Below are 25,810 nucleotides of genomic sequence, written 5' to 3'. Positions count from 1 at the left end.
AATCATTAAAAATAATTCTTAATTTCGCTAATATTGCCACCAGTCACGCACGCGACTGTTTTGTTCTAATAAAATAAATTATATATATATATAAATAAATTTTTGCTATTTTACAAAACATATATACAAGTTGTAATAAAAAGAAATTTCACACTGTTTAATAGTTACAGATTTCCTAACGAATTTGAACTTAATCTTTCTTCTAAAATTAATTAGCCACTTTTTCACTACTTCTTCCAACGTTAAATATCTTAGTTAATGAGGCCATAATGAAGCAACTTTTCAAACAAAATTCATCAAGAATTTATTGATAAGTATAATTTTATTATTCATTTGCATATTTGAAATTTAATATGCGAAAAGTTGATCTTTGGTCGCTTATAACTAGAAGCAAGAGTTCGATGCCTTGAAATTAAAATAACATTCCCTTTAATCGGATCTATAATATCCTCACGTATCGGGAAATAACTATGCAACTTTTTATACATTATGTTATTGGATTTAACGAGAGAGATGGAGAGAGATTATTATGTGTATGAAAAATCCACTAGCGAATAGTGACCTCCACTCGCGTTTCAACTTCTGCTTTAACAATTATATTTGTTTCTTTATTCCAGGTGAGTCCACTTCATGCATATTTTAGTCGACGATGGTTCCGCGTACGTAGCCCAACACCAATAAGCACGGGTTTGATGAGTGAGTCCATAAAAAAGAGATTCGTGATCATTAATTTTAAGCGTCTTTTTTACGACCGGTACGAAAAATTACGGAAGTAAAGCGGCCCAGCGCTTTTACGAAATTTTATCGAACCATTATGCACCCCAATTAAATGTCCTTTATCAGCGCGCTCGCAATTTGCATGATTGAATGATTTTAAATTGCGGAAGGGTGCGACGCTCTCATATAAAATTAGTAATAACGGTATAATTAATTTACGACGGACTTGTATGCTCCGTTTTATAATGTGGTACTATTGTACCGATCCCGTTTGAATCTTGATTTTCGGCGTTGCTGGGCCGTCTTCGGCATTTCGGCAATCTCTGCCAAATTAATGAGGTAATTCTATATTAGGCAGCATTGTGCGTTGGATGTGTAGGAACTCATTTTGGTCAAATTGTAGCGCGCGATAGTCCATTCCGCGCACGCACACAACGTGACCGGGATAGTGCATCGATGCACGCAGCAGGGTGATGCATCTTTGCATTGACCAGCTCTGCATATGTATATGTTCGTTCGTAAGACGCGTTTAGCGACGCGTCGATGAGCCTCCGCGCTTTTCGCACCGTCAGAGTACGCTTCATCTTCCGTTTAATCGACGGTATTTGACCAAGCAGCGGCGTCGAGCCTTTCTCGAGTAATTAACGGGGCAATCAGCAGTCCTAAAAATATTGCATTTAATGATAGAGTCTCCTTAGAAGTCCGGGCCCGAAACTATAGATTACATTGGGACAAGGTAATTGGTCAGACCGGTACAGACCGCTGTGTGTGAAAGCAGCTGCGCCATTATAATTGCAGACTACCATCGTTCAGTGAAGAAAGAATGCTGGAGTAATTCGCTCATCGACGCAATCTCTTATTTTTGCTAGCGATGGCCTTCACCCCGGCCGGCGCCTTCGTAACGACCCGATGTTACGACGCTAAGAATTTCGTCTTCGAGCCTCTCATGAACCGTGCCTCTTATAAAATTCGCGATAATTCCCAAGCATGAATTTTTCTATCGTATGTAATGATGCAGAACAATTAATTTCCGCGTAAATACACATGCAAAAGAAAACTGATTGCGATCAGTGTCTGTTGGAATGAAGTCCAGCGCGAGAAAAACCATGCGAAGATGTCGAGTCTAAGTTCCGGGCAATCGATCTTCGCTAATGTTCCTTAGACCGGAAATGTTCACCTTCGCTCGCCGCGTCCTTATCGAGCATCTTCGCCCTGTGTCGTTGATAGTTAAGACTTGGATTGATCTGCGCTTTGCGTTTCGTCGCGTGACGACTCGCGACAAAATAATGGACGAACCGGTGGAGATGATTGATAGCGCGGGCAAGCGTATTTAACCTCATCGAACCGTCGTAGTACGTACCTTTCCCGCACGCGCGAATTACAAATTGCAAATAATAATTAACGAGCGGACGCGTGCATACATATTGATACAATCGATCCTTGTGAAATTAATCAACTAGCAACAAAAGATATACGGCGCGATATTTGCGATATTTGGAAGGGGTGGAGGGGGACGCGAAAAATGGTGAAACCCGTTATCGTATATCGCGAAAAAGCGCGCGAATGGAAATGAGGTAGTTAGCAGTACAACTTTCGCGTGTTCCGACTTTTATTCCCGATTTTCACGGTCGGCGCGACGCTTCTTGCCCGCGCTTTCGTCGACTGGGAATTAACACTCCACGCCTGCGTTACTTTTAATTTTCGACATAATCTTTTTCAACCCGCTCTCCGTCCCGTCATCGTTTTTCTTCCTTTAACGACGCGCGGGCTCGCCGTTCGAACCACGCATTTGTAATTGACTCGATGGTTCGGAACGAAGGTGTCGTCGGAAGAAACGAGCAAAGGCCAATTATTCGCTCGGCAATCTTTTTAATATTTTATTATATTGCTTTCGCTTGGATCGTAACTTTGAATTGGCTCTGTCGGACTGACAGGAGATGACTAAGAAATTCTTTCCGATGCGATTGCATACGTCGGATGACGTACCGAAGGTGCATGGCGAGTGTGTGTGAGAGAGAGAGAGAGAGAGAGAGAGAGAGAAATGGGGGACGCATTTTTCAGAATAATACCAGATAAACAACGAGCAAGCTTCAGGATATATTATATAAGAGATACCAGCAAACTCATCCTTTCCTAATTGGTTTGTCTGAACCAATATCTTTTTCCATCTCTTTCTTTCCATCTCTTTTTATACATCTGCTTTGTATAGGTAGACGGTTGCTCGTAAACGTTTACTCATGCTATATTTATAGTCTGCTGGAAAATTTCTGATGATTCAACTTTTAGAGAACGTATAAACTTCCGATATTTGTTTTCTTCGTTACGATTTTAAGATAGACTTGCATATATTATTTATATATTTATCTCGACTTACTGTAAATCTCGATTAATTAAGAAAAACGAAAACTCAAGTAGATTTATTTTTATTGCTCTAGTGATATTGAAATATATCCGCATGCGTGCGATAAACTTTTTGTTGTAATGATTTTTATCGAGTGGCGACGCATTCCGCATAGATTAACATACAGATATTTAATATTTAGGTTTATCAGTCATTCCGAAACTAGTATTGTCACGTTTTGCAATATCGCACGTCTGTGGATATAGAAAATTTTGGCCATTTGTAATATCACGAGAATGTAAATCGTATCGATGTCTCGTTCGAACGTACTTGGCTTGTCGTCTACATTTTTCACGCATGCATGACGTTGCAACCATATCTCACGATACGATGGAAAACAGGATCGTAACGTTCGATGGTAAAATCTGTGTCCCGCCGGTAGTACCAATCATAGAGTATCCGCTTGACTGATCTTGCATCGTCTCTCAGCTAAGAATTGAGAAATATGACAAGCTGTCGAAAGAAGAAAATCTAATGCTAGTAGATAGATTGACGATGAGACTCGGTTAAGTACTAACCTAATTTCAGATGAAACTTTGAAAAATTCCCCAGAAAGTTTTAGTCGTAAAATATTTTTAGTCTCTTCACCTCATAAATTTTTTCCAGAAAAAAGTAATAATGAGAAGTAATGTACACGCAAAGTAAATCGCTAGCTCATTTGTATATTTTTTTATTATGCAATACGTCTGTTGTTGCCTGTGTTAGATACTTATTACGCACATTTTTGGTAATGTGGGGAAAACAAAGTGCGGACAGGGATTTGAAGTAAATCGCTGAAAATATCCCTTGAGATTCATTCTCGCAGAATCTTCGCAATTTCACCTGTGAGGCTTGACTCTTGGCAACCTGTGAAAATCTCGGGATGTAACGCTTTAAATGGGGCGCGAGAGTTTAGTACGATTTAATCTGGTTAGTTTCGTAGTTCGCAGGAAAGAAGTCCTCGGCTCTTGGGTTAAGTGGTTTAGTTTTACGAATGGATGAGATCCGTAAGAGGCAACACTTAATTGGAACGTGCTTGTCCTCTCGAGGAAGGAAGCTGCAACCCACGCGGAGAACGACCCTCGTAGATCTCGCGGAAGCACTCTTGAAAGGGCGACATTTCGCTTCCGCGCACGATTCGAACTCCTAAACTGGATTTCGACTATCGAGTAACGGGGTAAGAGGTGCTTTTATATAAGTTCCGCGTTCGCGCGTGTCATATACTCGTACAATGGACCAGGAAAGAACGAGTTAGCTAGTGGAGAAAGGCTACAAGTATTACTCACGCATCCTTGCAATCGCGCAAAGATTCTATTCTATTCAGTTTCCGTGCCAAATCCAAGAAACAAATAGGATAGGATATTATTTTCCATACATCAATCACACGGCATAATGCAGGATTATTTAGAGTTATACGATAATATATATATTTTCCATTTCGAACGATATTACATTTTGACGTAATATAATGCATGAACCTTCGTTTATTCAAAGCTTTTTGCATTGATTATATCTGCGCATTACGCCACCGACGGTGGCGTAAAATTCCTGTGGTAATTTCTCGCGTTTATTGCATTATCGATTGCCGGATTTAAATGTGTGAAATATGATTTCAAGCAGAGATGGCTGAAGCACTAAATGTGATTATCGTGCGTGTTTTTGTTTTGTACCATTGTGCAAATGTGTCGCGATAAGATAATACGTGTGTATATTCATTATATTAACGGTATCGATTGCGAAAGATTCATGATTATTCCGATATTATTTTATGCCCAAGCCTCATCTGCTGCACATGATACAGCATTATTTTGCATTCAGAACGCCTTCTTCTACGCTTCCCAAATAAAATGTAACAAACAATTTGGAAACATTAAATTAAATTAGAAACCGTATGAATGTAATAATGGTAATAACTGTAGAGGATCTACATACGTTATTTTCTTTTATTGTTATAATAATAATAACAACAATAACGATATACCGGAAAATACTAAAACACTTTAGAGACTTGGCATGCAAATTGCTAAGTATTATTTAAAGTAACGATGGATCTATCTTTATATTTAATTTGAGTATATTTGACTTGAGATGTTGCAAAATTCCTTAGTCCGCTCGAGAATCGCAAAGGATGAAAATTATGCTCGCAAATTTGAACAAAGTAGCAAAAACGCCGCAAATTATTGCGCTACGTATCCCACATCCCGAGAAGAGAGATCGCGAAATATTCCCGTGGCATCTGCATATGCCCTAGAACAGACCACCCGCCGTCGTCGGTATCAATTACCCGTTCGAGCGCGCACCCGGTCTCCGGGCCCCCGTCTACAGCGCGTATCTCAAAAAGCGGACTGCAACGTAAAACGGAAAGAAAGCCAGGAACGAGTCACGAGAGACGTGCGAGGGGTAGGGTAGGACGAAGCGGGATATCATTTTCCTCGTTTCCTCGGCACACAGGAAAATAGGCCAGACACAAAGTGCATGCAACGGTAGGTTACTTCGATGTATCTCTCGTAAGCTGAAAAAGCGAAGCACAAGAAATAGCGAAAATAAACGAGACGTGTGCTGATGAGCAGCAAAAAGGGATCGGGGCGAGCGAAAAAGAATGGCGCACCCAGTTTCCGAATGCAATTATGTTAGCAAAATGTATGAAAGTATTAAATATTCCTTTAATGTTTCCATCCGCGCCGAAAAAAAAGGTTTTACATACGAAAGCGGAAATCATTATACTTGTAGTGTTTAAAAACAAAATTCTCGATCTATCGGACAAATGAAAAAAGAGTCTTGTTTTCGATAGTCCAGAATTAGTTGCAATATACATAAGAATATAGAAGAACATGTAGCGTTAAATTTTCTTCTCTCTTGTTTCTTCATCTCGCGGAAAGTCTACGCGTAGCTCAAGACGATAAAAAGTTAACTTCGTACCACTTGAATCTTTTGCACAAGTGAAAAGAGAAACGCGAGAAGTTATGAAAATAAGAAGATACTGACCCACTCTTGATATCGAGCGTTCTTTCCTTGGCATAGATTCGCTTGATGCACGAGTAGTCAAAGGATCTATAAACTTCGGCTGCTTCTCGGAAGGCGATTCTCTGTGAATTTACGTGGAACAGGAACAGGTTAGCTCCCGTCCTCCGTCAGCAAGCTAATATGTATCGTTTTCTCGAAAGTTGCCGGGGTTTAATCTTTCTACTTAGTTCCGGGCTAACGATATCAATGTGCACGCGTATAACATCTGCGAATCTAGAAAGGTTTATCGTACACGAATGCGTTTGACGTGAAGAAGATAGTATTAATTTACATAATTTTAATGGAAAATGCGTTTTCGTGGCATCCTTTTTATCGTGGAATACGGTTCTCGTGGGATTTCCTCTCGAAACGCATAATGGTAGATGCACTGCTAGTCAATCGATGCATGCAGCCCGGCAGCTTCGCGCGGAACCGACTTTACTCGAATTTGCATGCGGATCCTCCTTCTCCCAGGATACCCGTTCGCTGGCTGCCCGCAGGTTGCTGCATCGACTGGTCAACCTATACTTACTTACGTCATAAAATGTTCCGGCATAAAGGAGAAGATAGCGAAACCTATGATACACGCGCGTGCAACGTTTCTCGATCGATGCGCCCGCGGTTGGTATCAATTTGCATTTTGTAATACTAACTTTTAGAATCTTTTGCGGCGGTACAAGTTTGCGCTATGAAAAGAACGTAACTTTACAGACCAGCGGACTGTAAGCGATGCGATTTGAAGGCACGCGGAGGAGCGCGAGTGAAACTTTGCTACGTTTATACTTGATCCGTTTGTATTCTTATTGCGGACGACCGCGACGCACTCGCGTCTTTTCAACAGATATTTGGCAATGAAAAATATTTTTTTTCTTATATCTCTTAATTCGTACGCGAGAATTATTGTATGGCAAATTACTATACAGAGGCGTGCACAGTCATTTCGCTCTCTCGAGACCTTAGGCCGTAAACGTACTGTAGCTCGAGGTCGAACGCGTTACCCGATCGATTGATCTATAGACCTGACGGTATCGTGGTAACCGCGACTTTATCTGAATTTGCGTGCAAACGAGGTTAACCACCGGGTCTTCTCCCACCGTCGAGGCCTTTCCCACCCCGTTTTCTCCGTTGACCGGAGCTCGCCGGGTCGGCTTCGGTTCGACCCGTACTCGCTTGCCCTACACCATATAAAGCGCAGCGGTATAAACGAGAGGAGGGCGATGGCACACCTACGACAGGATGAGGCCGGACCGAGACGCGCCATCTCGAAGGTACGGTCGCCGGCCAAACTCTCTCTCTCTCTCTTTTTTTCGTCTGGTTTCCTTCTCGCTGGGGCCATTCCTTACTGGGACATTTTTATGACCGACATTTTCGCCGTCGTCGACCTCGTCGCCACCCCGCCCGCTTCGTGCAATCCTCGACGAAAAAAAGAATCTCGCCTTGGGTGAATCCCTCCGCGGCGCGGCGCAAACAGAAGCCGGCAGGAAGCGATTATTTATAACGGTGCGATCCTTTAACTCGCACAGAGAAACCACGTGCACGAGCCCGCGCGGTGCTGCTGTCTTTTTGTTGCGCGCCGGCCGGCGCCGCGGAGGGACACTGGTATACCTATAATAATATCGCCGGGATCGTCCGCGGCGACGTGTCGAATGTATGTACGCGGGCGCATGTTGCAAAGAAACGGTAATCGATACGGCGCCTGCGAGAAATGTGGGCGTTACTAACATTACACACTGTCGCGCGATGCTGGCGTGATAAACCATTGATAAGAAGCAGCGGTGTTTTATGCGTACAAGTATTATTTTCACATATTTAGTTTAGAGTAAAACGAAAGCAGCCGCGGTTTCATGAATAAGTTTCATCGCATAAGATAAGGAACATTGAGTAAAGTCAAATTAAACGGTTAATACGGCTTGTTGGAAAGATATTTAATGGAACAACATATTTTTTTCTGAGGGCTATCACCTTGCGAATGATCACGTTCTACAAATCAATAGTCCTTTCGACGAACGAACAGGTAGGTAGGTCCTCCTCGATTTGTGAGTCTGATCTTTGATCAAGAAATCGATCTCGACTCATTATACCGCCGGTCCTTCTCATTATCGTGCACACATTTGTTACTTTGTTGTGAGAAATGAAACGGCGGGGTCTCTGCCCACGAGCTTGCACGCGGCTGCACGTTTTAAGGACTTGGAGTCACGCGACGTTTTATCGAATGCAATAACGAGTTATTTATCCCCTTTCTGTGTCTGCCGCCAATTTCGGAATTAAATCATGCTCAGGCCGACATTATCTAATTACGTTCGAATAAGACGATCCGATTTCACGCAATTTATCTATCAATACTTTATCGAGAAATATAGTAAAGTATTAAAGATGAATTATTATGTGTATAATATATAAATGTAAAACAAAAACGAATGATAAAGCACAAAGCGCAGAAAGGAGAAATACAAGTCGTTATTGTCTGTATAAAAATAATATCTAGATATTCATAATGAAGCCAATTGTTATCAGCCAGATGTATTTTAACGTAACAAGCGCAACAGCTAGACCAGCGAGATGCGGCGACCTTTACCGAGAGACTATTGCGGAATTTCATTGAGCGCGAAAAACGCATCGCGCCGTGGCCGACGCGGCGCGACGTGGCGGACAAAAAATCTTTAGCCCGATGAAGCGCGGGTGCCCGATAGCAGCAGCCGCGTGGAACGCGAATGCGCGAGAAGGGAAAGAGTGCTAATACCTAAATAATTGCCGGCTGAACCTGATATGATTTAATAGCGTTCTTTGTAAAGGGGAGGTTTGGGTGGCACGCGAGGGTGGAGTATGGCGGAATGTTGGGTGCAGATGATGCTGCGGTGCGGTTGGGCTCTCTCTCTCTCTCTCTCTCTCACGTGGCTCGCCAAAAAAGAAAGCCAACCGTGGCCGTTCGTGGGCGATAAACGCGGCCGCGGTCACGAGCGACGCCGAAAATCCTCCTTCCTCCTAGTTATCGTTGCTCTCGGCGCCGCGCCGTTTCCACGAATGCTAGCGAATGCGCCACGTGTTAGCCTGCGGTCACCTGGAATCACCTGCGCAATTTGTGTTTTATTATCCTCAAGTTGGCACTGTACGCGATCGCGTACGAAAATTGCCGACATTGCCCGGCAGTAATGTTCGCTTTTACGGTTTTTCAATGCGCCGCGGGACAAACTGCGATATATCACAGATCGCCTAAAAGCGATAATCGTCATTCGTATGACTCTCGAAAATGTTCAGTTCTAGTTCTTTTTCAAAACCAAAAGTTACGATCGATTGTAAGAAGACAAACGCATATTATTAATGTTCCTTCTTCTTCCTCTCCCTCGCAGGGCTTTGGAATCCCGGATCGAAGAAATAAAAGTGGTTTAAAAAGTCACAAGTTTATGAAATTTCGTGACAGACTCTAGTTGCTGTACGGATCATTTCCGACCTCTTTCTATTGTTATATTGCATTAGTTTATTAGATAACGTCGCCGTCGTGATATCGTTAAGGTAATCAAGTTGAAGACGTCTCGGCTTACGTTAGATACACCACGCCAATGTCTGACAGCTACGACGTACTAACCATGATGCATGCATGCGTGAATATGATATACCTTATACGACGGAACTCGCGGAGATAGAGCGTGAAGATGTATATCTCCCGGCAGTCACGCTTTATTTGAAATATTCACCATTTTCGTAAATAACGTGTATCTACGTGCTAACGTAAGACGTATCGTATGGCGACTTGTAAGTGGTATTGCTATGTTATATAATCAGCATCGATTAAATATATTAAGCATAGATAAAAATTTCTCTATTTTCGCTTGTTCAATTTTGTTTGCATACTCTTCACTCACATTATTATTCTTTTTTTTTTTTTGTTATTTTTGTATGCTATTTTTTTCTATGTTATTCTGTTTGTTCTTAAAAAACTTGCTATAGAGCACTAGTAAACTCTCTTTCTGTCTCTTTGTTTAAGTGACGATTATTACGATCTACTTTCCTATGCACGAATAAAATATCCGCATGCATCTCTTAATTTCTCACAAATTCAGAATCCAAATGTTCATTTTCTCAACGTGTGCAAATATAATCAAGATTAGATTAGTACGCCGAGGCAACCATCGCTGCTTTCGCAAGATCGTTGTTTTTCTTATGAATGTCTATAAAATCCCAATTTCTCTCGCGTTTAAGTAGCGAAGTTTCTCGGAGTTCATTTCGTTCACGGAGAAAGGACGGCTTTTCGCTTGCCTGAGCCAAAGTAGCTGGCTTTTGTGCTCGAGAGCTACTGTAGGATAGTCGCGAATGTTTACTCGAGGTATCCGACGGTTCGACGGCAATATCAAAGCAACCGCGACGACGTTTGTTGAGCGCGACGATATTTCGATTGTTTTTAACGACAAAACCATCGTTACATTGCTTATTTAATTTAAGAAACGGTGTGTGTGAGAGTGTACATACACATACGTATATGTAAATTAAAGGATAAGTTCCACTCTATTTCTTTTTCATTGTCTATGGATTTCAAAGAGAGAGAGAGAGAGAGAGAGAGAGAGAGAGAGAGAGAGAGAGATCTTTCTCATTTTCCACAAACACACACATATTTTGGAACATTTACGATGCGAAACACGTAAAAGTTTCATTCCTATAATTAAGAGGATAGAAAAGGCGATAAGTATGGAGAAAGAGACTAGTGAAGGAGAGAGAAGAGGCATCCACTAGAAGTACACAGATCACAGAAAGAGACTGAATAAATTCGATTTGTTGGATTCAGAATTACTAAATACTCTCCACGGTAAGACAATGGAAAATCTCGAGTATTACAAAGTAATAATACCAAATAACGAGTACCAGTACGATAGTTCCTGCTGCACGAGGGAAAGGAAGAGCGCAGTCTAGTATAAACATCTCGTCTATCTAGAGAGGACGAGACGATTTGTGTACGGCATCCTAAACCCAGCATTACTGATTTCGTCTCGTCGTTTCCTATTGTGTAAATTACTTCGAAAGCATTCGCCTTTCTCGTAATCTCTCGTGTATACTTCAACATAGATAGTTTCTTGCTAATTCGTGCTAATTTTGAAGATACGAAGCGTGTAATTTTGCACGTTTTGATCGTGATAATTATCAGTTAATTTATTTTTTCTTTCACGTTTGAATCATAAATCAGCAATAGTCTCTTCTCGAACGGCAAACAAATTTACGTCGGCTCAAGATTGATCAATTAAATTGAATTTAATTTGCATATAATTTTTACTTCATGCGTGACGTATTTTTCACAGAGCGACTATTTTCTTCGTTTTATATTCTTTTAAGCGATTTTTAATGGATCAGTAACACGAGCTTTGTAACGTACGGTTGAGAATATAATCACGTAGATGAAATAAATCGGTCAGATGTAAATACAGTCATTTCTCATTACGAACGGATCGTTTGCTACATCGTTGATAATTTTCATGCAGATTGGCCGTAGATTGTTACTTGGCGGATTGTAATCTGTTAACGGATAAAATGCTCGTAGAGAATTATATGCTGACGGGGAAGAAAGTCGCTAATGGTAGCAATGAAAAGCGCGGTTCCTTCTGCATCTCGTAAATCGTTGATTTCGTTTCTGCCGACGCATGCATATGCAAAGAGATGCAAAATTTACCGAGTGCAGAAACGCGTTGGCAGATCCTTCTAACAGTCGCGGCGCATGCGGTAGTAGCGATACGCAAACGATCTGCTCTCGGCTCGATTTTCGAGATACAGCTATATAAACTGCTGTATATCACATTAGATCTTATTGCCTTAAGTATACCTACATGGCGTAAACGTCGCCGCATGATGTTATGACATTAAGCGCCACCCACCGTCTTCTCACATCCGCGCTAAGCCCCGTTGAATATCCGGCAATCAAAGCCAACGAACTAGCGCAATATATCTTCCCTCGGTTACTCTAATATCCTGTCCTTCTATTTTCGTTTCTGCTTATTTTTATTTTGTTGGCGCCATGCAGGATGTTGCTGTCAATAAACTGGATTCCCACATCGTTTAATTTGAAATTTATTAAGGGCAACTAAAAAAAGATTTTATTGCAAATCATATTTTTTTCACATATTTTTATTCTATCGACAGCTATCGAAACCGATGTCGTAGTACTTATAGAAATTGATTTAATATTACGTATTCTGTCAGCACAATGAATTTTTAGCCGTACAATCTTTTTGGATTATTTATTATAGCAAATATACGAATCGATATGCAATCCGGAAAATAGCGCGAATGATTCCTTCTTTTCAACATAGGCAAAGTTCTATAGCATCGAGAGTTTTCCGTTTGCTATCGGAAAAACTCATTTTACCAAGAAAGGTTGACCTTCAGAGAGCATGGTCGATACTCGAGAAACATCAAAGGGAGCTGTATCCCGATTGGGGTGAAAGAGTCGTACGCGCGGAAACGCGAGAGAAAAGCATCGTTTAGCGATGAGAGACGACAACCTACAGGGACAAGTCCGTGTTTCCCCGTGATTTCCAGGAAATAGGTATCACCAAATAAATATCGTCGTCTACCTGTGTCACACGATAAGAAGACGATCGTGCCGAGTGGAGAGAATCGACCTATTTCGCCTTTTATTTTCTTTACACCTCGTTTCGTCGCTTCTCTTTCTCTTCTGTCGGTCTTCTCTATTTTTGTACATTTTATTAATGGCCATTTATTCTGGCCGGTTGAAGTTTACAACTCGAAACTGCACGACGACGATGACGTGGATAGAGCGTGGATAGAGTCCATCCGTTCGCGACGTATGGAGATTCGAACTTGTGTACCTATTGCGCTAGAGTCGTCGAGATGGAGTCGAACGCTCCCGTATTTCATTGAGGTACCAATTGAGTTCCGGGTTTCCGCTCTGATCTTTACCGTTTCGATCTCGTCTCCTGAATCCTACAAACGTCGCAGCTCGCTCTGCACTCGTACAACGCGGACGTACACGCTCCCTAATTGCGTAGTTACGTAACGAGCCTGTAATCCACCTCTCGACCGGCTTTACTTTCGAAAGACGATGGCGCCGCGGCGCTAATCTCAAATTGCTAATTCCGGCTGGCTAATTCAATTAAGAGAATGGTTCCGCGCGGCATCTGAAAGGCGGTCTAAAGATTGCGGTAGGAAGACGAGGCGTTTCTAAAGGGCCACGCGGTAACGTTTTCTTGGTCGTGTACGTTTAGAGGAGGGTATAATGGTAACGTAACTAACTACTTATCGCTGCTACGCGAGACTGCTTCGGACCGGACAGAGGAGAATCGACCTGGCGGTTCTCGAGGTAACTACTGACTAAAAGGCACCGGCTCGCTTCGGTGCCTACACGTTCGAATCATCGGCACTTGATAGGAACCACTAGCGGAACGAGAGAATGATGGGCTATGTGGTCCGAGCAGGATGTACGCGGGATGCAAAGTAGAATGAGTTCGAGACGGCGATCCATGAAGAGAAACGGCGCGGCGCGGTGCGGCGGCGACGGCCGACTCGCCAAAGTAAAGTTGCCAAATTCATCGTTTGTTTGCCCATCGATTCGTTCATGTCGGAAACTGAACAAACTCGAAGATGCTTGGTCTACAATTAGTTGAAGAAAATTGCATTGTCCGCGATATTACTGCGATTTTCAATTAGCGGATAAATTGCGGAAGCAAATGTATCTAAATTTTAACTACATTGTGGAAGGAAAATAATATTAAATGCTTAAATAAGATTTAATGAGTGAATTTTGTTGATTTGTGGCATTACTTGAAAACTGTGACTTTATATAAGAAATGCTTTTTATTCGAATATAGAGATACTAGAAGAAAAGTGAATCTTACTGACAATAGGATTGCAGTTGTTAATCACATTAACTATCGGAATGACGATTCGCTTCCGTCGTTTTACTTTCAATCGCACTTTAATCTCAACTTTTGATCAACAAAATCAGGACAATAGAATTGATATTTAAAAGTCGTAATTTATCGGTTCGTCTCACGTCTGAACGAATGCCAATGTTAAAGAATTGTCGGCGGAATCGATGCTAACGACATTAAAATACCGGACAACCGATTCTCATTAAAAAGTTTCGATTAAAATGAATCCTTTTAGCGTAAGAGTTGCATCTTCGTCTACTAAGGTCCTAACCATCTCCCTTCAAAATGGGCTCGGCCGCGCTCGCCCTTACGTCGAGCCTGACAAAAAATCTAATTAGAAGTGGATTAAAATTTAATCACTCGCTAAAGGAACTTATCCTGGGCGCTATCGGTGGGTGGTGTCCTCTTCATTTAATTGTAGCTCAGTTGCTTTACTCCCCCGTCCTTTCCGGTTTCGCCGTATCCCTCGATTATACCAGACTTTGTTTTTTTTTCTTCTCCTCCTCGCACTTTTTCGTGCCACGATCGAGCTTCGCCGGGCAACAATTTACTTTGCATAGACATTAAACCCTGTTACTTAATCGAGCTACCGTCGTCGTCCCGCCTTAAGCGCCATGGATGGCAACACTTTCTTGCGTGGGCGGAATCTAAAGGCTCCCGACTGAACCCATCCTCCAACGTAATCCTCTTTTGACCGGTCGCGTTGCAACACGATGCGTACGTGTGCGAAAAAAGAGGAATTTACTTTGCAAATTTACCGTGTACGATTCGAAGTGGACGCGTTTGTGTATGGCCCTATCGTGTTTCATTGCCATTTAGCCCCGTTTGACGAGTGGCTCGTTTTGATTTTCTGCGAATCGAGGCAGAAAGTATTGAATGCCGAAGTTGGTTATCAATAATACACCACGCTTCGCTAATTTTCGCTCACTGCGCACCAACATCGTATTTTTTTTATTTTTTATGTTCGTCTGACTGCGTTCACTGATAGTCAATAATTGGTGTCGGTAATATTACTGAGATTTTTACATTTACGTATGTACGAATATCGAAAAAAGGGGTATCCTTATTTAAAAGACAAATTACCACTTATGCCTTACATTGTAACAATGATAATGTTTTTATAATGGACGTTTTTAATTATTTATTGACAAGCTTTTAATTTTACATATAATTAATTTTTAATATCTTTTTTAAATATATATTTTTTAAATATCTTTTGTTTTCCAAACAGAAAATGCACTTTATTGAATCTCTATAAAAATCGTTCACCCATTTCCGGAAATAACACTTTGTGATTAGTCGAGTGTCGACAAAACAGACACGTACGACTAATTTATGGAACGCTTGATTATAATATCTTGACTATCGACCTGTTATTTTACCTCGTTGAACTTCATAATACAAATTATTATAATTGCATAGCGTGGTCACTACGTCTTGCCACAATGTGTGTCACAGAATCGGCGGTATAGTGTGCTATTTCTTGTGAGAAAATTCGATTTAATCACCCCCCTCTCATTTGATAACCTATCGCTCGCGCAATTCACAACCTGCATGGGCCCACGTGCGCACGTAAAGTTTCTTAGGCAACTAGGTCACTCTTCAGGACGACGCATCAGCGCCGATGTTTCTGTACGGGAATCTCATCTCATCGGCGCTCACTTCCACCGGATAACGAGAGAGTAATTGAGGAGAAGATTAGATTTTGCTGCGGGGCTGGGCGGGTGCGCGTATTCAACTCGGAGACTCACGCGTTATACAAGCTATCAGTAAAAAGATGACCTCGTTACACTGTCGCTCCGTTAAGCAGATATGGTCCGCAGTAACGGGTTACAGTCGCGTGTCGTAAGTGGAACTTTCGGCGTGGCCGGTTACCGTTTAACCGTCGCCAACCCCTATACCGGATTCCTCACGGGGAAATTCTCTCTGGTATATAGGAAGGGATGAGAGCCTGACTCTCAACCTCCGCCATCAAAGATTCAGTTGCTCTCGCACGCACCTCTGCGGCTTGCCCACGACCTCACGCCGACCCCAAATCCTGACCCCCTCGTTCGTATCTCGCGACTAAGCTCGACGTAACCGCCATGCGCTATTATACCGCTGTCGCCGTATCGACCTCGGCGCTTCCTGATCTCATCTTCCTCGCACCTATTAATTTCGTAGCCGCGATAATGCTCACGCGATATCGTGTAAAACCATTGCGTAACGTTCTCGCCAAATCGTTTTCATGTTTTAATTCGCCACTGCTGTTTTTAGTGCGGTATAAAATTTATATTTTAATATTGTACGAGAGGCATAATATCCTATTTCACGCTTGCACCAGCATTTGTTAAATATAAATGCACTTTTTAATATTATTGCATGATTGAGTGCTTTGGAATTGTCGAGTTACGGAATCGTTAATTATGCCTTTCGACGTCTGGTGTTATAATAATATTTTGCATTGTTCTTACATATTTGTCTAAAAAAAATTGTTTATGATTAGTAGGAATAAATTAATTACTTAGAGAGAGAGAGAGAGAGAGAGAGAGAACATGATAACGGAAATTCTTGCATGTTAACGTAAAATGATATTGTCTTTAAAATGAAACGTTCACAGACGTTTCCTAATCCGGGCATAAGCGGAGCTTGTCGTGTCATGATAATCCCATGGAACGATAGAGGGTGCGAACTCCCCGAAGTTGAATATACAAGGAAGGGTAATTAATTGACAAGCCTTATACGTCAACCGCATGTTCACTAATCCACCCGCTGTCAACTCTGAAAGCTTCTTAAGGAGATTTTTCTGTAAACTTTATTCATCGCCAAAATTAATTCGCTACGTGTAAGATCTTGTTATTAAAATATTACAATCGTAATAATGTAATGTATGAAAAGACAATAACTAATTAATCGTGTAGTACAAGTGCAAAAAACGATATGCCTGTAACGATTGCTCTTTTCAAAGTAATATTTTTTTTCTGTCGCACTACGATTTAACAAGATTGATGATGAGCATGAGTTTTACAATTACGTTGACTTTCAACATATTCGCCCCGACGTCTTGCTGAGCGGAAGAACGAAAACGGCCAAGTTCGTGGCGTGGGTGGTCGACAAGGAAGCCGCGAATTCGAGGCGCGAATACATCACTGAGATCCTGTGCGTGTAAACAGCCTGCAGCCTGCAGCGGATCGCGAATTAACTCTCTCTCTCTCCTGGAGATACTCGGAGCCACCGTTGACTTATTCTCCCAGAGGGAATTCTCGAGTAGAAAAACAAGATTATCCCTCCTGCGGGATATAAAAAAGAATATGCCGCCATCGTTCTTTTGGGACGGTGCCACTGCGGTGCGATATCTTTCAGTTACAGAAAGTGATAGTTCGATTTCGCGATAGTTGTTGAATGAACTAATAAAAAAGTGCTTCGATTTATTCACATTTCGATAATTTATATATGATATCAATATTTGCTTTTCTCTCTCTCTCTCTCTCTCTCTCTCTCTCTCTCTATCTATCTATCTATTTTTAATTTGATTAAATCTGTGAAAACTGTATTCTTTTTTATTGAGATTTTCATAAAAAGAGATTTCGCGATAAATTGGCAAAAAAACGCGTAAATTGTCGATCGATGAAACTGAACAACACGCGTTCTGCCTATGAATGGAATACAAAACTCGGCGTGCGAAACAAACACCGTGCGTGGCGTTTCGATGCCACGTAAAAAATAATACATACTCATAAAACATTGCGCACATCGTTAAAAGCGCGCCAAAGCCATTTGGAAATTTAAAGTCCGTGCCGGAGCTCGAATAATTGGCAATGAAAAAGAAGTTTTGCCACATCGAAAAAAATGGTGTCTGCTGCCAATTAGAAATTTAATTACGACTCACCGTTCACACACGATCCATGGTGCAGCACGTTGAGTCACGCGAAAGCAACATTTGCAAGTTGCTTCGTTGCGCAAATCAATTTTAGTACTCAATTTTTCACGATAATTGTAAAACGCATAAACGGCTATTACGTTTTATAATGTTGTAGCTATTAAAACTTTAAATTCAATCGCAAATTACGTAAATTTGCTCTGGAATTTTACGCGGCGCTATCAAAATTAAAGATCTTTGAAGTAGGAAAGAAGAAGTTTGGAAGGAGCGGGGAGAAATCTCCTTATGTCAAGAGTAGTTATGCCGGAAGAAGTCGAAGGCGCGTGGCGCTTAAGTTTTAAGGAGTCAACATCGGACCTTTTGCCTCCCTCTTCGATGTTTATTTAAAAATCTCGCCGCAGTGATTCGATCCGGCAGACCCTGGCGAGATTCTGTTTGCAAGTTAATGCAATGCGCGGACGAGAATGGAAGGCACGCGAAGACGATAGGGACGAGGGAAATAGTTCCGGGAGTGTTTTCTCTAACTACCTGCGACGAATTAAGGGAAGGCCAGGAGCGAAATTAAAAGAGTACCCGAGAACTCGAGGGGTTCAGCACGTTCCAATTATTTGCGCGAGGCGTAAGATGTGAGAGCCGACTGAGGAGTCGACATTTTTTTCTCCGTCTTTCCTTTATTTCTCCATTGAACCAGCTTTCGTCGTTTCATTTTCTTCGTAGCGTTTGCCGAGCGATGCGGATGCGCTATGGGTAGAAGACCGGAGGGAAAGGATAGATAGGTAGGGTAGGGAGGGGGAGCGAGCAAAGAGAATTATTTGGATTACTTTTTTGCGCTCGGCTTCGGCGTGCGATATCAGGAGAGAAGAGCGAAACGAGGGGACAACGAGATGTGGAACTCGCGGAACTCAATACGGCGCATAAACTACGACGCGAAGGACCGTTGTGGAGTGAGACGAACGGCGGGCAGGAATTTAATTTCATTAGCCAATGAATTTCTTAGTAAATCGCGTGTGAGCCGCCTGATGTAGGATCCAGGATCCGGTGATATAGAAACGTGAGGTCGGAAAAGAAATTAAACGAAGAGAACGGTGGAGGAGAGAGAAGCGCGCTCAGGCAGGAGGTAGAACGGGAGAGAAAGAGGGAGGGGGAAAGAGCTGCATAGAGAAAGAGATAGGCGCTGGGAAACGTTCCGGGAAGAGGATACACAGAGACGGATAGAAACTCACGAAGCGGAGAACCAGTTCGACATCGGCGTCGATCCGTATTCACGCAATGTGAAATACTTGCTTGGTAGGATACTCCGAGGAGCAGGCGATTAGGGTAATGGCTGTGTTGCTAGTTATTTTTATTTTGTTACCACGCCGACTTTATTTTATTCCCTCGCGATCCGGCGAAATTATATGGGAACGTGTCACGAAGAGTCTCATCTCGGATCGCGGAGGCTTTGCGGTTTGCCGTAAAAAAGTAAGCTATAAGAAAGGGTGGGACGCGTTTTTCTACGCGTTTTTTCCGGACGCAACCACTTCTGGCCTCATAGCCGGTTTTCCTCGTTCCGATCGTTAAAAGTCGATATCGAGAGGAAGAAACGCCGGGACGTAAACCCCGGGGTAAGTGCAACGTTATTCGAGCATAGAGAACGTCCGGGAGCACCGGCGGCAGTTACACGAGTCATATAGCACCGGCGAAAGCGAGAAAACCTCCGCGATCGTTCCCAGTTCTCTTTCGAGTACCAGAAAACGAGACTTTGATGGCGGCACAATTCGAAAACAATTGTGACATAAGTTACGTCAATCTAAGATGTCTCTTTGCGCCCAACTTTTCAACGCAAAAGTGTCCGCACAATTTCGTGCCACTCTGCAATTCTGCGGTGGGAAGCATTCGTCGAATTTATTTCGCCAAAATTCGATATGTTTTAAAGGACATGATACGATTTTTGACAGATCGATCGCAGCGGTTTTGTTTTCACCTTCCGGCCGTGAATGATCCTGACGTTTCCTCGAACTAATATCTACGCGACGGGCATTGGTTCCTCGCGGATAAATGAGAGCGTGTTAGTCAGCAAAGGACCGAGGGTAGCCCCCGGGGGTAAATGAGTGCGAGCTGGCCACGAGGGTCAGAGGGGGTTACAAACGATCGAGCGAATCGCCCGCATTAGTCTTAGTCAGAATCAGAGATAAGCCAAATGAGGGATAGCCGCATGAAAAACATTGGCCCGTCACCGCGCAACCGGATTATTCACCAGCTGCAAACTCATCTGAATAATTTACGTGCCGCTATGAGGCTTATTGCGGATCAAAAAGCATGATAATGCATAACCAGATCAAGTATAAAATTCGAGTGGATAGACAATTACATCCTTATTTCGATTTTGTTTCTATTTAATCTTTGTAATCGTTAATATTATTTTATGATTGATATATTTCCAAATTAGCGCTTACAAGTAAACTTACAAGTATCGATATAATCGATAACATGAACATTATTCCAATAAGAATCAATTTATTGAAAATCTGGTCGAGTTATCTTTATTATTATCTTTATTACATGTTTAATATAAATTTATACAAAGGGTAAAAAAAACATGTGTTTTTCCCTCAATAATATTATTAAAGATAAATTTTTGAAATAGTTGTGCTTCGTGGCACAACGGTATGTTGATTTAAACATTGCATTCTCGTGATATCACAACTTATATTATCATTTTATACATAATAAATCTTAGTAACATCCGTTTACTCAAGCTTTTTATCTACGGGAATATATGCGAGGGTATAAAAAATCCATCCAATACCATTATCTAGTGTCACGAAATAAACGTTGCTGTTAGGAACCGATGGTATTTACGATCTCTACGGTAGATGAAATCGGAGATCTCGTAGAAAGAAATCTCCGTTGCCACACCGTGGAATCCACTCCGTGCTGCTTCACCACTCGCGCGAATGTCGGCTGAATGTTTCGTGTAATCTAGGAAAAAAGGCTCCTCATAATTCTTTGACCAAAGTTTGTCGGGCGTCTCTTTTCCTTTCGAACGCTACGACGGATCGACAGTCGACGACTCATCCATTCGGGCCACTCCGCAAATAACGTCATAAGATAGACCATCGGGAACGTTCTTCTACACGTTATATACCGGGTGTATAAAATATGGTAGGGAGGCTGGAGACGATCGTCGTTCTCATACAATAACATCCGCGGATCTCTTATGGCGCTATCCTCGGCGATCCAGTGGCAAAACCCGGCGAATGTGGGGGAAGAAAATGGCGTAGGTGAGCTATCGGCGATTCCCGGACATAAATCGACATGTACTTACCGAATTGCTTCCGAATCGTTCCTTTATATCCCATGTTCCCCGCAAGTCTGCCCTCGAGCTTTTTCTCTTCGATCCATGCTGTTCTCGGAATTCTGTTAACTCGTTATAGAAATGTGAACAGTTGCACATATAAAGGGTCTTTTGTAACTGTGTCAAATAGCAGGCTCATATTTTATTTTTTTATAAATTTAAAATTAAATTCTTCGTGACGAGAATTATAACTATTTTTTTTTAATATCATTTTATCATTCAACAGTACTGAACTAATTCTATTGTGAAAAGTATACAAATTCAGATATAAAATCAATATAAAATATTTTATTTTTAATATTCATAAACAATAGATAAAACATTTGCATATCGTTTTTCTTGTAGTATAGTGAATTAAATTACGAAAATTTTGTTCTTAATTATTTTCGATTTTGAAGATTTGTTTCTTCTTTACTCAGCTTCTTTACTCTTCCAAAACTATGATCTTCGAACGGTTTGTAAATATTACACTGGACAAATATGGGTTTCAAATAAATGTACGACTGTATTGGTGGCTCACATTGGTCAAATATTGTTGATCCTGTGTCTACGTTTTCTCATATTGTTGAATTTATTTGTAATCAATCTTGGTTACTAGTGACAATTTTTATAAAAATATAACATGATTTTTTTTAATTTGTCAAAATTTATTTGAATGTGTGAAGTTTTAAAGTTGTACAATCTCAATGCCATCACTCTGATGTTCCACGCATTTCTGTTTCGCCAACCGGTCATCTCGCGAGCGAACGACGCGCAAAGCTATTCGGCTGAAATTACTTTCTCATCGTCGTCAAATAATCGAATCGCGCAGTTTGGGAACGCTTAGGTTGCTACGGCAGTCAAAGAACTTTTTCGGCAGCGCTGAAACTATCCGCCGGTTGTTGAGCATCGAATACCAGCATTCGCGATCGCTTTGCGTGGCGCAGTGATTGATTCGTCTCTCGGCTGCGAAACGCAGCCGTTAAACGTACGTACGTGTACACATACCATCCCCGATGCGGCACGGTCGCACGCTCGGGATTCCAACCCCGTTGAAATGAAACTTCGCCGCGGCGTCGACATTCCCCCGGTGCCTTTATTAAATTGGAATTTAATTGCTCGGCCCCGCCGCTCCATTACCCCGTATGTATCATGCGCCGATGCAAATCATACGACAGACGCATGTCGCGTAGGCCGACGCGCATACCGCGTCGTTTTACACACTGATTTTTTGCAGTTAATTCCACGTACTTGGGCGACAGAGCGTCTACATATTTACGCACGATAATATAATTACCTTTATTATCTTGGAGTCACAGTAAATCACGCGCGCGCTTGCGCGCGCAAATGTATCATCCAACTACTCAATTTCCAAAGTATCAAATACATGAATGCTGATTAAGGTCGCGTAATTTAGAAACTGACGATCTTTGCAAGTAGTTAAGCAGTAGTTGAGCAAGAAGCCTCACGGCAAGCGCACGAACATTGAACTCTGCAAGGCGATAGCGCGTGACTCCCTCTTATCTTATCTGGGGACAGGGATAGGAGAGCCGGCGAGATCCCAATGTTTTGCTCGTTCCACATCATTTGTGCGGGTAACCATCGGAATTAGGAGTCGTGGGAGAGGCAGCGGAGTGGTAGTAGAAAGAAGCGGGCAATCTCGGTCCGCGTGACAGGCGACTCTCGAAGCTTTCGTTCATCCTATCTCTCTACCCTCTTTCATCATCCCCCGTAGGAAGAGCAGTACTTCCGTTCAGTCCACCTCCGTAGATCCTTTTCAAGAAGCGCCGTGATGAAAAACACCGTGGCGCTGGCGGAGAGGAACTTCCCTCGTCGGCCAGGAGGGAATTTCATTAACGACCTTATCCTACCTACTTAAAAAAACATAGAAGATCCCGACGACGGGACCATGAACGAACTAGGAGAATGGCTGAGCTCATGAAGGAGACGGCGCGCACTTAGCCTCATAGACTTTGAGAGAGCACGGCGAAAGAAAGGAATTATAGGTGAAAGACTCCATCGGGAGGATGAAGATCGAGGATTAGGCAAGAGCGTGGAGCGTAGGTAGTACATTGATGATAGAAGGGACGAGAGACACGGGCATTCTCAATTCCGGATGGTGAAATGACAGGAGAATCCTTGGAGATGGAAACGGATGAGGAAGAAGAGGGGGGGGATAGGTGGAGAGTATCACTCTCGGTGTCTTGGAGCGTAATCAACGCAGTTGGCTGAACAGTTCGCCGCTGTAACTGCGCGATCCCTTAGCAACGGCCGAGAGCGATGCTCGCTGGAACATCGTAATGCGGCAGGTTTCTCCTATCGCTCGGTATGTCCGCAGTCAATCTCAGGCACCATCCGCTCACTGCCGGAGTCGTCGTCTGCGAGTCAAAGTGGCGAAACCCATCCGTGATTACCGAACGCGACCACTGATGCGACTGCCTGACGTTCTCGGCGAACTATTTCGAACTAACGCGTATACAGCTCTAGGCGACTTAGTCGACCTAAATGTCCGCCGGTGTATGGAGTATAGGGAAAATGTATCTCTGTTATACTCTATGTCGTGTACAATGGGAATTTTATTGACCCTGCGACATCTTATCGTTTAAACAACTGACTTAAATTTAGTAGAGTGCTCGTTTACTCTCTAGGGTCTCCGGATAGCCAGATCTCGTGAGTCGTAAAGATGCCAAAGAGACGCTGCAAATCAAGACGTCAATTTCCAGGATTCATATAGACGCCCGTGATGGCGAAACGGTCGCGCACATGAATGGAAATTAAACAGAACGTGATATACGAGGTCCTTACGTTCCACCGAGATAGATCGTAAATAGAGAGCTCGCCGTGGATGGAAGCGGAACGATCCCACAACGCCGGTGCTTCGGACGCTGCGAAGCGTGTTTCGGAAGGGGGGTGCAAAACGGCAGCCATCGCCAGTGTGTCCCACGGAAGCGATGATTCATCCCGGAAAAATTCAGCCTTGCACATTTTTGACGTCGTTTGCATCGAGTCACGATTGATGACCGCGCATCTGCCGGTGGATCGCGCGCTACTGTGCATGATCGACGGTCGGCTGCAGTTGAAGAGGAAAGCGGGATTTGATAAAGGGCGAGCTTTTTATTGCGCCATCCAACGTTGTGATATTTCTCATAGATGCGTGTTCTGGTCATTACTGTCACTTCGACCCTCGGCGTAGCTCTTTTGTGGCAAAGTAAGGTCGCGAATGCCCCATTTTTTACCCTCGATCTTATCCGTTTTCAGATGATCTTTTGAGAATGCGTATCAAAAATATCACTTTTTATTGAAGACGAAAGTAATTTATCTGCTTAATAACAGAGCTTATAAAATAGGCGATATCCAACGAATAACTGGAGATTTTACGCAGCAAGTGAAATATGTCTGTTACGTTATTAATCACCTCTTGACGAATTGATGCGGTGTTACCTTTTCGAAAATATGCGAACGCGCTTAATGCTGTTCGCGGCTAAATCCTTTCGCATAAAGTTGCGAACACCGCTTTGTTACTGTTATGTAAGTTTAATCAGCGTTATTACTTACTCGAGGTATAAGCTTCTTGTCATAATGACTGCGGTCTTAGATATCTTAATGACTCTCTATTCTCGTGAATTGTTTTCACGTCACCGTGGCTGCATTCGGAAGTAAGTCTCCGGCAAGCTGCGAGCGACTTGTCGCAGCGCCAACATAACTTCTAAACTTGGCCGCGACTTACCGGAATTCTGGAACTCGCTTCCGAGGTTTTGTATTCACTCTGCGGATAAGACTACGCTTTGTAACTATATTACTGAGCACATCAACGTCACATTATGCGCTTCTCTTGCACGGAGTCATTAAACATTGTTTGAATAATTTGATCTAGCCACAGTTAGCTTTATATTGAAGCATAATAACGACAATTATTACGTTACATCTCATTTTTATTTTATTCTGTTCTCAAGCATTTTTTGCAAAATAGTGAAAAATCAAACTAAACTAACATTAGATCGTACCATTTCAAATGACCGCGTTCTACGTTTCCACTTATCAAACGTTTATCTATTTTCAATCTGACCACGCGTTTGCCATAACTCATTCTCGCGCTGATACGCGTAATCAGTACGTACAAAAGCCGAGGATCCGCCGCAGTGACGAACTCGGCGTAACAAGGTTCGGGCGTTTCATTTAGTAGATGAATTGCGCACCGGCGACTGCCCGCCATCATTATAAATCACGACATAATTACACGACCGCGGCGGCAGGGTGCAAGGGATATCCCCACCTCATGGCAGCACCCCTGCTTGCACCCCCTATTTCACTTACACTGATTCGCGCGCGCGCGTGCGATGCACACACGCTTGTACGCGTCGTGTAAACGTTACGCGGGTAACGCGCGATTTATTTATCTTTTCTTTTTTTACGGCACGTGCGTTCAATATATCTAACCTGAGTCGGCTGGAATTCTCTGTCGTGCCGAGTTAAGCTTCGGGATCGCGACCCCACGCCGTTTTTCTTCTCACTCGTAATTAGTACCTTGCACAATATTGCATTCTATCGCCCGCGTCCGAACGTTTGTATGCACGCATTCGTACGATACGGAATATTTCCTTGGTTGGGCTGGCGATTCGTTGATATGTATGCGTGTGTGTGTGTGTGTGTGTGTATGTGTGTAT

The 25,810-nt window shown here is 42.6% G+C and overlaps 1 long non-coding RNA gene across 1 annotated transcript in view; it reads left to right on the top strand.

The window, feature by feature from the left end:
• The window catches only part of LOC113003813, a 96,803-nt gene extending 71,971 nt beyond the window's left edge, over positions 1 to 24,832 (top strand). Inside the window, exon 3 of the long non-coding RNA XR_005574279.1 lies at positions 618 to 24,832. This is a non-coding gene — a long non-coding RNA (uncharacterized LOC113003813). The remainder of the gene's footprint in view (positions 1 to 617) is intronic.
• Positions 24,833 to 25,810: the final 978 nt, after the last annotated feature.

The sequence above is a fragment of the Solenopsis invicta genome, chromosome 3 (genome assembly GCF_016802725.1).
Source record: "Solenopsis invicta isolate M01_SB chromosome 3, UNIL_Sinv_3.0, whole genome shotgun sequence".
NCBI classification, from domain to species: Eukaryota; Metazoa; Arthropoda; class Insecta; order Hymenoptera; family Formicidae; genus Solenopsis; species Solenopsis invicta.
This window is presented reverse-complemented; position numbering and strand designations above follow the sequence as displayed.